The 12065-nt window shown below is 35.2% G+C and overlaps 1 long non-coding RNA gene across 2 annotated transcripts in view; it reads right to left on the bottom strand.

The window, feature by feature from the left end:
- Window positions 1–11697, bottom strand: part of LOC118160963 — a 23624-nt gene extending 11927 nt beyond the window's left edge. The window contains exons 1-2 of one of the 2 annotated variants that reach the window (XR_004747781.1): window positions 11650–11697; window positions 6720–6851 (exon numbers count right to left, since the gene is read on the bottom strand). This is a non-coding gene — a long non-coding RNA (uncharacterized LOC118160963). Of the gene's footprint in view, window positions 1–6098; window positions 6477–6719; window positions 6852–11649 lie in introns of those variants that run through there. The other variant, XR_004747782.1, reaches the window with a different exon arrangement.
- Window positions 11698–12065: the final 368 nt, after the last annotated feature.

Genomic DNA, 12065 nt, shown 5'->3' with positions numbered 1-12065 from the left:
AAATGATTGAACTAATTTCTATCAGCCTGCTATTTTATCTTTAGTTGTTATTATTATTTTTATTATGTCATTCCTTTTCTACTACTCATCTGCATTGTTCCAAATATATTGAAAATATCTCTTCTCCCAAATACATTTTTCACAAACTTGACTTAGAAGATACGGATTTTGGGGAAGATCATTCAAATGATTGGTCCAGAATAATTAAAATACCAGAATCAAAGTAAACTATGCACAGTAAATTTTGATTAAATATATATTTCATCCCATCATTTTAGCTCTTCTCTAGAGCCTGAAATAAGAAACAGGATAAGATCTTTTTACAGATCTTGTAGAAGAATATTTGTTTTTGCTGGATCATCTAAGTATCTTTTAAATAAAAATAACAATATTTTGACTCACAAAATTACAATTGACTCATGTATTAACATTTACAAACACAAATCTTTTTTTTTTTTTTTTTTTCCCGCTTAGATACCTATATCTTTTCAACACTTGAATCAAAACTAGCCATTTCTTCCTGATTGGTGTAATACACAATTCTTTCTTTGTATACAGATAATTTTTCAACTTGTATTTTAGAAATTGATATTTTTTTCTGTATCATCACTATGGTAACACATTTCAGATTCATCAATGCACAAATAATAGATGTTGGGTAAAACACTCATTGATTAATCAAAATTCCCCAAATGGAACTTCAGTTGCTTTCCATATTTTTCATTAAAAAAAAAATAAATGCATTGGTGTTATTTAGATAGGCCTTACTATTCACGTTTTACATTTTTAAGTGACCTGCCACCTAGATATTTGTGTTCCTAATGTTGTTCATTTCTTTTGAGATTGGCACTGCTACCATACAAGATAATGATGATGAGACGGTCTAAGGACAAAACATGTTTGGAAGACACTTGTCATATATTATTAGATGAATGGGAAATGATCAGTTAAAGCAGCAGATGATTAGGAAGGAAGGCACATTTTACTTGCAAATAGAGCACAAGTTGGCAACTAAACTTGAGCAGGTTTTAGTACTATTGAAATGTTATGTTACTACTTTTTGAACATTTGCAGGATGAGTCCATGAACCAAAACACTTCTGCTATAAGGAGGGCTGGGAGATTATTTCTGTGACTATGAAACAGAAGTACTTCTCTGACAAGGGAAATACTATAAATTTGCCAGAAATATTGTTAAATTAGTGGACATAAGCTTCTTAGTTGCTAGGTTTCTTGTGATGTAAATAAATTTAAATGAAATAATAGCAATGTCAGAGCACTGTGTAATGAAGACTTAGTGGAAATTCACATTAAAATCAAATTTTATGCTCCTTTGTTAAATAGTTGATGTCATGAATTGTCTGATGACTTCAAATCAATGCAATAAAGATAAGAAAATGTATAGTAACAATAAACCGGAAAACATATTGACATATTTAATAATCCATGTCAAATAGATTATAGCTTTTTTTTTTTTTTTTTTAAGTTACCATGTATGTTTGACATTGATGGAGGCTGCAAAACACAGTCTAGTCTTCTAATTATTAAAAATTATGAAATTATGTTTATAGCCTTTGGGCTTACAAAGGATTAAAAAAAAAAAAAAAGGAAAAAAGAGATGCTTTAACTGATGTGATTCTGTCTTCCCAAGTTCTTCAGACAGGACAGAATAGTACATTAGGCTGTGAATTCTCCCTTTACTCTAATGAGATTATAGACCCAGACTAGAAGAAAACAGTAACCTGTTGTACTTCTCCCAAACACCCCAAATTACAAGAGGAGTTGAATACCAAGAGGATTCATTGTAAGACTGACATTGCCTCTTCTACCCGGTACCAAATCACAATAATTCAACAATGCTAGGGGATTTTCTTTCCCTCAGTCCTGTGTTAGCACATCTACCATACATCCTGTTAGTGATCTAACATTTTGCCATCTAAAGTTTAGATGACATTATTTAAGTCAGGTACTGATTATACCAAAATCTAAAATACAGACTACCTTTGACTACGCTAAGGAGAACAATTTTTCATTTATGAACACTGTTAGTCATAACACTTTCCTTTTATGCTGATATTTTTCATGGTATCTCTTCATCAGATTAATTTGTCATAACATTTTGTGATGAATATCAAGACACACGATGGGTTGTGCAACATATTTCTTACAGGATAAGTCACCTTCTGGAAGATAAAGAAAGCATTCCATACGAGAGGGACTGCTAAGTATTTTTACTTGAGCTGAGTTATTCTCCCTGTCTATAAAATATATGATGACAGTATTGCACAAATACTATGTTATTGTCCCGGGCTACTTCCCATAAACCCTCTCCTTTTTCACTACTCCACTCACTATTCAAATCTCACATAAAATCATTAGCGTCATAGCCATTGTTACTGCTATTCCTCTGTCAAAGGCAACAGTCGGGCAAGATAGAAATCATGCTGCTTTTCTGTCAGCTCCCCTACATCTCTACTAGAATATTGAATTTTCCATTACATACAAATTTACCAATGTAAATTGTTTGAGATGAAAATGTTACACATGAGAGATAACTAAAAAAAATAAACCTCAAGGGGTGATGTTTTCTTTTTATTGCTATTGTTGTTTGAAGAACATGGGAAGACCCAATCTATGGTAATAGGTTATGATTTCTTCGAAACCATCTAGCGTCCTCAGTCTTTGGATTAGAGAAGCTAACTCATGTTAGCCAAATGCAGAAGAGAGATCATTGTATGGGCAGGCAGAGGGAAGAAAACCAGAGGGTTGTGCCAGAATGAAATCCTAGAAGGTGGTAGTTTTATTTCATTGTATAATAAAAATAAGTTCAGTTTAGACTTTCTCTTTAACATAGCAAATACATTCAAAGTCCTAATCAATTAAAATATTTCTTCCTCATGCTTTATGTTCAAAATAAGAAGCGTAACTAAGGCTGACGTGATCTAATATTATATTCCCAATATGTTTGGTTTTCCTCCTTCAGGAGGATTTTTTTCTTTTTTTTTTTTTTTTTTCCAAATAGCTGCTTGTCATTTGCCATGGTTTAATATTTTTGAATTATGAAAAAATAAATACACAAAATAAATGTAAAAAAGAAAAATACAGAACCAGAGTTTGATGTTAATAGTAAGACAGGGATTTTGGAAGATATTTACTATATGAATTTTCATCATATAGTAATGATATTTTACTGTTTTTGATTGTTCCATAGAGAAAGCAAAGAAAATGCAAATATTACCTGTAGTTCTTGATTTCAATATTGAACCTCAGGTTACATAGAATTAATATGGATAAGAGTACTTTGGATAAAACTATAAGAGTACTATAGGTAAGAGTACTTTCTCAACACAAAGATCAGAGGGAGAATATTCACTCATTTCAAATGAAACCCATCTTGATATGGAAGATAAAGTATGAGGTAGTCTTGCATCTCCAGTACACTCATCTCTCCTAAGAATTATTTCTGGATATGCATTATTATTTCTTAATCAAGATTATTGTGCTCATGGTTTCTAAAGAAATTGGCACAGCTTTTCATAAGGCAGAATATTCACCTAGTTTCTAAGCTTGGGACCAATGTTTATTTTTGCTGTCTCAATTTGATTTGATGATACTGGGGAGCTGTCACCATCTGCTTCCATTTTATGAGATTGGTCTCACCATGTGAAAAATAATGGATGTGACCAGAATGTACTGGTTGGTGAAAAAAAATCATATGTACACGCTGCTTTGATTTTAATGAAAAAGGAACAGATTGTATAATATTACAAAGAACACTAACAAACCCTCACAAACATTTTCCTTTATTAAAAACTGAGACTAATAAAAGCATTTTTCAAAGAAGAAAGATATTTCTGACAAAAACATTTTTAGAATTTACAGCAGAAATTTGGGATTGCCAGAAAGCAGTCTTTCTGACTTCTAAATGTTTATTTGGGGCTATATTTTGCATGACAAGTTTGGTGTGGTTTATTTATTTATTCAGTTCACAACACTATTTTATTGAGTAAGGAGAAAATTTGTTTGAAAGCCTGCTATGATCCACAGATGTTTTCATATAAGAGAATTCTGAAGACCAAGTTTTGAAAGCAACCTATACTGATACACTGAATAGTAGGACTAAAAAGAGCTAAAAATGATTAAATCCAGTTTTGAAACAGAAGATTAAAATCCTAAACTGCCTTCTGTTTTTCACTTCCCATGGAAAGTGAAAAATTCCCTTATCTCCTGGAGTGATATTAGTGAATATGGGCCCTCAAAGCTGTTGCTTGAAAATGGTAAGGTAGAATCTCCTTTTCCATCTTTGCAGTCTTGTTTGCTTTGGCTACTGCTAGGTGGGGATGGCATCTGGCCATTGCAATGGCACAAAGAGGAACTAACCCTCTCCAGTTTCTGTATCAGAAAGAGAAAGGTGTTTCTGCATTCTTCTGCCTTCTCACTCATCATCTGATGCAGTGAATGAAGATAGAAAGTAGCTGAAACGGCTGCTGCATCATCTGGGCACAATGCTCGGAGCCAGACCTCTGAGGTGGCACTCACAGCAATCATCTGAGCTACAGGTCATCTACATGGGACAGCTTAGGGAAATATCCTGCTTGGGACCCCTGCAAAGTAACAGCTGCCTTTTTTGGTTTCTTGTGAACCCATTTTGAGTCTTTCTCAATTTAATGAGTTTGTCTAATTTTAATATTTTGTTTTTAAATATTTATTGTTAGTCTCTAAGGAAAATGAGGGGTCCTAAAACTTGTCATTTAATTACTGATGGCAGGAAAGAGGTAGTCTTTCCAGATTTTTACTAGAGCTAAAATCTAAGGCATTTTAACAGGTTTGGTGGATATAGAAAAAAATGCAAAATTTTGAAGGAGAATAATTACATAACTCGTCTCCATTTTGCAATGTTCTTTGAATGCTATTGAAAGCAAAAATAGGGAAGAATCAGGTATTCACTTGCCACCACCTTTCCTTCTCTCCCTAGTCAATGATTTATCATTTCCTTAGATATGCCAGAAAATAGACTGGATAACAGACATCTGGTTTAATTTGGATGAAGTTTGTTAATTTATATCCTCTGTGGTCTATTCAGGAAAACTCATGGAACTCTATTCAGGAAAACTTCTTTCCTCATCCTATCTATCTATCGGAAGGTGGAAAATAGCACATAGCCCAGCTTCTTCCTTAGCTGCTATTCCCTTCCCATTTAAGGAAACAAAATACTTTTACAGAAGGAAATGTCTCTGCTCATTGTACAAATAATTAGGAGATTAATCTCACACTAAACTTGGTCGTGTTCTCTTCTGAGCCAGTTTCAAGTTCTAGTTCATCAGTCTGGGAGAAGTACAAATGTACATCCTATAGTGTTCACTATATTCCTCCTGTAGGTAAAATTAAAGGAAATCTGTGATCCGGTGTGGCACCGGGGTGTGTGGGGGAGAACTCCCACAATCCTTTAGTCCTTTCCTTCAGAAAAATAATGCTCATTGATTCAAAAACCCACATATAAATCTTCCAGAATGCTCTTGTCCATTATCTTGGTCTGCAACTTCTTTCTTGCATTCTCAAGGCCAATACTGTATTTTCTCTTGTTTTTAAAAATGTTTGTTTGTTTGTTTTAAACAGAGTGCCTCATTATAATTAAATTAGTCAGTCTACCACTTTTCTCCCCTCCATAAATTTTCTCTTCTTGTTTGGAATAGAATGTTTTGCTGGCAGATTTCTACTTCTAACTTGTTGCCATCTTTTTTTTCGTTACATTAATACTTCGTTTATAACAGTTAACCATAACTCAGCCTAGCCAAAGGTTGAGGCCTGAAAAAATTGTTGTCCATCTCCTATTTCTAAAAGTACAAATCACAATGAATAATGTAACTTCAGCTCCAACATGGAAGTATTATTTCAAAGTGAATGGCAATAATGATCTTTAAATTACATGGCCCAATTTTCTTCTGACTTTTATGTTTTCCTGTAAATCACGAGTACATTTCTCAGGGCTATAAAGTTGCACTGACCTTTAATTAAGCACATAACCACAGAATCAGCTTGCTTTTAATACTTGCAGACAGAATAAAGACACAGATTCACCATGATTATAATTTAGTTCACCTTGATAGCTGGGGGAAGACAAGGCAGGAGACTAGACAGGTTTTGAGGCAATTCTGTGAGCTTCCACAAGTTAACCACAATACTCACTTCCTCAACCCCTTGGCCAGCAAGCAACTAACATTTCTTCACCACATAAAAGCAGCATCCCAGCCTGCTCTCCTTCCCTGGGGAGGTGACCACCTCCAGCAGGGGCTAGGAGCTCTTGGTGATCAGAAGGCATGGGGTCTCTGACAGTGCCTTCCTCTTTTTCTCAGGGGAAGCTTTCAGATTTTAAGGGAACATGTTATCGTACAGAGTTTCTGTAGGCATGCTGTTTTATTGCAATTGTTGGATTCATTGCATCTAAAATATCTCCATGATTCTCTTCTCCAACAATATAAATAAACACATTAGTGTTTTTTTTTTTTTTTGTTTTGTTTTGTTTTAAAAGCCAAGTACCGCATTTAAGAAATACTCCTGTAGTCTTCAAGAACTTTGGGCTTTTGGTTTTGAATCTCTGACATTATTTGTAACCTCTCACTTACTTTCTTTTTGGATGGTTGGTTTTCCTCATGTACATTTTTATTTATTTCTTAGGTATTATTCATGTTATTCCAGCAGTCATGTGAATTGGTTACTCACTGTGGGTGGAATGTTCTGAGATTTTAGTAATGAACATCTCCAGCGATTTTGATGAAACTGGATACTTAGTTGCTTGTAGAACCAGGTAAAAGTAGAATTTCTAGCTCTGAGGAAATTTCATTCATTCACTCACTAAAAAAAAAAAAAAAAGAAAAAAATTACTATCATTAGAATGTAATGATACCAATTTTCCTCTTAAATCTGAATTCCTTTCACACAAGTTACCCAATCCACCCAAAGGGTATTTGAGCCTTGTTTTTCCTTGTTAGCTTTTTTGTTTTTATCAGTGCTCCATCCTGAAACACCAAAGATGTGTTTTGTCATCAACATATGTTATACCATGGTTGGACAGTGTCTAGGTAAAATGAAAACAGACCAAAATCTCCTAGAATGATCTTTTGTTAACATAATATATTGACATCAAAAAAGATTATGACAGTTGTGCTTTCTGTGCCAGAGAAACTAGAAGGCGGAAGAGAAGCTGCAATATGCATTTGGGTCAGGGCTTGTGTCAATGGAAGCATGATGAACTTTCAAAAGAAACAGCAGGCAGTTTAGGTTAGGCTCAAAAGAAGTACGGAACAAAAAGAGGTCTAGTTTTCTTGGCCTTATGGCATGGGGACAAAAAGCCTCCAGTGATGTGCAAGGAAATTCCTCAGGGGATCTATCCTAGCTTCAAAGAAGGACATTTCAAAATGTAATAGTTTTAAAAAGAATTTAAAGGGAATTTATAACTACAAACTTGAAGCCAGACTTCTTTGAAATTAGATGTCAACAGATATTTACAGTATGTTGTGGTCAAGTTCATAGACGGTAGTAAAGATTCAGATTGGTGATATGAAGGTATCATGTAACAACATACTTAGATTTTTTTTTTCCTAAAACAGTGTTTGTAGTATTTAAACTGCATTTAATCAGAGAGGACATTTCCTGTGATATTTAAAGAAATTGAAGGCAATGGTAAGTTAAAAGAACCTCAGCTTGAGTTGGCAAAAAGCATTGTAGTGCTGATGTATTGCCAAGGTCACAAACAAGACTGATTTATATAGGAAATATGAGTTAGAAAGGCTATTTAAGGGAGCCATAAATACTTTGCTTTGATGTACTTAGATGGATTTATTTCTTCTATCAGCTGCACGGAAAAATTATGATTTACCAGTAATCTCCTAGCACAATTCAGTGATAGAGTATTTGATAACTTTTATTGAAAATAATTTCCCCATATTCTGCATCTTAAAGTGATATTCAAAGTAGAATTCAGAATTAAGAAAGACATCCTGGAAATCTGCAATGGCCTCATCTGCTAAGGAGCTCTTGACATCATAATAATCAAAAAGAGTTAAAGAAAACTTTTACACTGCTGGGTGCTTAGGGGACATGTCCCCTAAGCTCCAGAGAAACAAGGCTGAAACACAAATCTTAAGAGAAAGATCAGCCACTACACCCAGTAGGGTTTTACCCACCAACAGCACTCTTCCAAGCACTGTTTCTCAGGATTACCTCTTCACTGTTGAGAAGGGTGTTTCACTTACTGATTCTAGCCAAATACTACCTGTAAAATAGCCTGACAGTTTGTGCTCTTTTCCAAGGATTCAGCCAGAATGTTCATTTAAGGCAGAAAACTCTCAGCATTTGTCTCAGAATCCTTGGTATGAAAAGATTTCTGGAGTGGGTTAACCCCTCTCATCTCCTTAGCAGTTTGCTTGAAGATGAAACTCCGCTTCCAGTGTTGTGCAGCTGAAATCAATGGCACACGGGTTGCATGGCTGATCTCAACAGAGAAAGGAAACAAAGCAAGAAAGCCCATAACAGCAGCTTGAATGGTTGACTCTGTTTCAAGTATGATGTACTCATTTCTCAAAGCTTCTCCCAGGCCTGCGGCAGGGGATGAGGTGGTGTGAAGTGCCAAGTGGCCTGCTGAGAGGGTCTGGTTCAGAAAAAAACATGATCATCTGAAAACAGCCACCTCTTCTCATTCCCAGGTTTTCCAAAATGCCCTAGAGGTAGGAAGGTCAGCCTTAAGAGAAATTGGCTAGAAGGTGACAAGACAGAGAAAGGCACAACTCTTTATCAAAGTGTTTAAAAGTTATTCACCCCTGTGGACTTCAGAAATAAGCTAACCAATGATGAATTACATGCACACAACTACAGGGGAGGAGAGAAGTCAGACAAATGAACAAGGCAGGAATTGTGATCTGTCCATAGCAAGTACCTTTCACATGAATAATGCAAAACTAAGCATTTTGAGGTGGAGGTAGGTTAGTAATAATGTTCAGTTTTACAAATTTCCTGAGGGGGGGAAAAAAAAAAAAAAAACACACACAATTTTTATGTCCATTAAAAAAAAAAAAGTTTTCAAGCAAGCAAGCTAATCAGCACATTGTTCACAAGCTCAGTTACAAGAGGTTTGGACTTGGACTTTCTACATTTAAACCCAAACCTTTGTTTTAGCTTTTCTTAAAATCACTACATACTTGGCTCTAACCACAAGTAATTTAGTACCTGTTTGGGATAACTGTAGTTTTACCTGGAATTTTACTTGAAATCACAATATCAGCATCAGAGGAAACTCAGTAGGGAATAGTCTATAGCTTCTCTAAAATTCAAAAAAGTTAAGTGGTAGAAAGCAAAAACGAAACTCTACAGGCTGATAAAGTTTAGTGTTTTTTCATTATGCACACTCATTATGGATACAAGAAACTGTCACTGCAAGATTATTGTAAAGCACCTATTACCCAGTATTCAAAATAAGAGGCTTAAATTCCTGATTTGCACTTTGCAAGAAAGTATTATTCTACATAAGCCACCAATGAGACAGTTATTCATTGACTAATTGCTAACCACAGTCACTATTCGGCCCAGTTTTTCATTTGTTAAGTCTTACATCTTGTGACATACGGACACTAAAACTCGCCAAGAAACCCTGTCTCCATGAGCTCAGGGTGAAAAATAGATTGAAAAAAGAATAAAGTTCTGTTGTTGGCTCCAAGAGGACTACATTTTCCAAAGCTGCTCCTCCTCCCTTGTTTGTTCAGGAACACAAATCAAGCACAACTAAGCTTGTGGAGTGCAAAGAATTTTGAAGTATACCAATTGTAAAGAAAACTCATGCTTCAGACTGTTTGTATGAGTTTTCCTCTCTAGCTAAGAGCATTGCATGCACTAACACAGCTTTTAGAAAAATGCAAGGCACTAGCCAAGAGAACACAAAGGACTGAAAAACCTGTGCTAGAAGAAAAACAAATCAGTTAATAGGAGTATTTTGCATCAAATCATGTGTTATTCTAAACAAAAATTCTACAAAGAGAGAGCTTCCTGCCAAAATGACTGTGACATATTTCTGTATTAGGAAGTATTCTTTCTTAGAAAAAAATGTTTTTAAAGGAACATAGGGAAAAGAAAGCAAGAGCAATGACAATAAATAACTAGAATTAACTTTGTACTTTTTTTTTTTTCTTTTCCATAACTTCTCTCTGTTTCATTTTTTTCAGTACCCAGGTTCCCAGTCCCATATATTCTTTTACTGTCACTGATCTCTATTTTCTTCACAGATATTAATCTCCAGTCCACAGACAGTGTTTTCACCCCTGAAAACCACTTACACATAGTACAGAAATTCCTGCAATACCTTTGGATTCTTGGGATGGACAACAATGGGTATTAATTATGCAGTACTAGAGGTGACCATGATACAGCAGAAAAGAAGAAACAGAAAATTCAAAACTTCTCTAACGAAGGAAGAAAAATTGAAGTCACCAGTCTGCTCGAGACTTGTGATCTTTTGGCAAAAAGAAAAAATAAGATTAAAATTCACCTAGCATACACATGAAGTCAATTTCCTCTCTATAAAATTGCTTTTTTATTTCTTCAGGTTTTGCAGAATTATTCCAAGGCCATAGATCTGTGGGAGGTGGAAGGAGACAGGTAATTTTAATTCCTATGGAAGTAAATATAAAAAGGGAAAAGCAAACAAACCCTTTGTTTTCTTAAAGAAAGTAAAATTAGCAGGATACCAGTAGAACCAGAAAAATGAAAGAATGAAACAATCATTTCGAAGCCAATAAGTAAGGTTTAAAATGCAAGAGTGTTATATATCAGACACTGATATTATATGACGAGTCTGCTTGCCATTGGTTTTAGTTAATGGGAATGAGTTTTCTGCTCTTAGTAATGGCCCTTTCTGAGACCATCCTATTCAATTTTATAAACTGCAGATATTTCTCACGGCTCTGCTTGTGCAATACTGAAGGAGGATGCTAAAGGGCACCATAGAAAATTCCCAGGGTCATTAAAAAAAAAAATCTCTCAAGTAGATTAAAAAAAAAAAAAAAAGTAATATTTACCAGAACTACAGGCATTTTGTTTAGTGTCAGAATCATATCATTCTGAGCTTTTCTTAGCATAGACTTGAACGAATTGGATAGCAAGATGCAGTAGTAACACACTTCTGATATAACAAATTGCTCTTTATTTAAAGTTACTTTTAAAATATGAATAAGATTTTAAAGCCTGTCAAAGATGGCATGAAAAGATAAAAATAAAGAAGTGTCAGGAACAAAAATGTTCTTTTTTCCTTCCTCTGAATTAATTTGCATGTCAGTCAAAAAATCTGTCAATGCATATGCAATATAAGCAGCATGACTTACACTACTAAAAGCGTAGGAAAAGGGAACAAGAAGAACCAAAGAAGAGGAAAACGACAGCTGTGATGAGCAAGGATTCTTCCCAAACTATAGTACGTATTCAACTATAACAATACACTCAAAGATGGTGAAGAAACCATGACAGAACTGTCAATTACAGCTGAGCAGAGTGTAAAAAGAGCTACAAAATCTGCAGAGCAGAACCAACACCAGGTGGTTGGTTGGGCTTCTCTGGCCACACACCCCACTGGCCTGAGCCCAAGCCCTGCAAAGTAGCAAGGTCTTACCTCCTCCTGGCAGTCCACGCAGTCTGTGGGTGCTCCCAGACTATCAAGATGGAGCAAATAGCTCTCAGGAGCTACAGGGCTAAAATAAATACTAGCCTGATGGGAAGCTGTAGTCACAAAAGGTGTTGGCTGAGATGTAAATTGGATTATTGATTGCTGCTGTTCAAATCCATATGAAGTCTAGGAAAGGAATGAGTTAGGACCCTAATTTGAGGTCTTGTTCACCCAGCTGAAGATGATGTAGGGATTAAGCATGCTTAGAGGTTTTTGCAGCTTCTGTAGAGGTATCTTTCAAGTAAATTTTTAATTTGAAACTTTTCTTCATTAAAAAATCATTTTGTTTTTCAGCATTCACTGTGAAGAGCACTTGGAGGTAAACAAGCTCTGTGTACAAATGCCATTAATAAAGCTAAAGA

This window comes from Oxyura jamaicensis, chromosome 1, assembly GCF_011077185.1.
Source record: "Oxyura jamaicensis isolate SHBP4307 breed ruddy duck chromosome 1, BPBGC_Ojam_1.0, whole genome shotgun sequence".
In the NCBI taxonomy this organism is placed as follows: Eukaryota; Metazoa; Chordata; class Aves; order Anseriformes; family Anatidae; genus Oxyura; species Oxyura jamaicensis.
This window is presented reverse-complemented; position numbering and strand designations above follow the sequence as displayed.